Consider the following 2,135-nt stretch of genomic DNA (forward strand, 5'->3'; position numbering starts at 1 on the left):
GAAAGCTGAGCTGGTGAACCCCTTGAGGTGTACAGGGAAAACTGTTGGTGTGACCTGCATACATGGGGATACTCGATATTATGTTACTTCCGAGGTGAACATCGAGACACCATGTGGTTCTGTTATAGTTTCTGTGGGTTTGGTGCATGGTCTGATGTACGATGCAATATTGGGGAGAGACTTTGCTCACTTCTGGAAGTTGTGGGATAGCCGTTTTGTTCCAGAAGTGAACAACCCCGATCCATTTGAGAAGGTTGTCGGTGTAGTGGAGGAGGGAGTTTCTTCTGAGTCAGAGGTACTCCCATTTTCTACTATGATTGGCGAACTAGAGAATGCGGAGCATGACGGTGGCCCGCCAACTGATGTGCCTCCCATTGAGGTGGGAAGTGTTGTTGGGCCAGTTGATCGTCTGCCTGATTTAGAGGTCAGAAGAGAGGTCTTTGCCGTGGAGCAGTTGAATGACCCTACTTTGGTAAAAGCCAGGGAGAATGTAAAAGTAGTTGATGGTAAACCCATAGACCCTGATAGTCCTTTGTCCTATCCCCTCATGGTAATGTGTCAGGATTTGTTATATCAGGTGACTAAGAAGGGGGAAGATGTTGTGGAACAACTAATAGTTCCCAAAGCCTACAGAAGAACAGTGTTGGATCTGGCCCATGGTCATATAACGGCAGGCCATCTAGGGGTAGAGAAAACCACTGAGCGAATAATGCAGAGGTTTTTCTGGCCCGGGCTTCATAAAGAGGTATCTGACTTTTGCGCATCCTGCCCTGAGTGTCAGTATCATGCTCCCAGACCACATTTTAAGGGTCCACTAGTTCCATTGCCTATTATAGAGGTGCCGATAGTGAGAGAGCACCTGAAACAGGCTCAACAGGCACAGCAGAGGGTATACAACCGTAATACTCGGTTACGCAGCTTTGCTCCTGGGGACAGAGTGTTAGCGTTGGTTCCCACTGTGGAAAATAAACTTTTGGCTAAATGGCAAGGCCCCTTTGAAATCTTAGAAAGAGTGGGACAGGTCAATTACAAAGTTTACCAGCCGGGGAAAAGAAAGCCGGAATAGATATACCATATAAATCTGTTAAAGCCCTGGAAAGATAGAACGGTACTGTCGGCCGTCCGAGCCCCTCCAGTAAATCTAGGGCCCTTAGTTCCCGAAGTGACAGTGGCAAAAACCCTGTCGGCAATTCAACAACGAGAGGTCAAGGAGTTTCTGGTCAGAAATAGGGTGCTGTTCTCTGACGTACCTGGGAAAACCTCGGTCGTTAAACATGACATCATCACTGACCCAGGGGTTAAAGTTAATCTAAAGCCCTATAGGTTACCAGAAGCACCAAGAGCATCGGTGTCGAAAGAAATTAAAAATATGCTAGAGTTAGGGGTTATTGAAGAATCACATAGTGAATGGTCAAGTCCCATTGTGTTGATTCCAAAGCCCGACGGGAGTGTGCGTTTCTGCAATAACTTCCGAAAGTTGAACAGTATTTCAAAATTCGATGCCTACCCGATGCCACAGTGGAGAAGGAGGCGTTGGCCATAAAGTGGGCGTTAGAGGCTCTCAGGTACTACTTGGTTAGAGAAAGTTCAAATTGATCACTGACCATGCCCCTTTGAAGTGGATGTCCGAAAATAAGGACAGTAATGCGAGAATTACGAGATGGTTCTTGGCGTTACAAGCTTTTAAATTTTCAGTGGAACACAGGCCAGGGGGCCTGTTGTCTAAAGCAGACGCGTTGTCACGCGTTCATTGTTTGGGGGCTTCAGTTGTTCCGCCCCATAGGTCGAAACAAAGGGGGGGGATATGTGATAGGATCACTGGTAAAGTGGTCTGTGACAGGGACATTTATCCCAGATTCCTGTCTCATGTGTTTTAAATCCCCAGGAGAAAGTCTGCAGTGTAGCAGGCTTGAGTCTCGGCTTTTTGAAAAGCCGGTTTGGGACCTTGGGGTTGTGGGTGAGAGGAGAGAGAGGGCTCCACCCACGGCCACTCCAGGTTTTGGTTCTCGCAGCCTGGTAACAGGCTTGATTGGGTTCCCACCTGAGGGTGGCCAATATAAGCCTAGTGTGTTGAGGGCTGATTGTCTCACCTGGGAGAGCAGACAGGGAGTTTGCTCAGAGACACTGAAAACCTA

Source organism: Taudactylus pleione, unplaced genomic scaffold, assembly GCF_031769625.1.
Source record: "Taudactylus pleione unplaced genomic scaffold, aTauple2 ptg000778l, whole genome shotgun sequence".
NCBI lineage: Eukaryota > Metazoa > Chordata > Amphibia > Anura > Myobatrachidae > Taudactylus > Taudactylus pleione.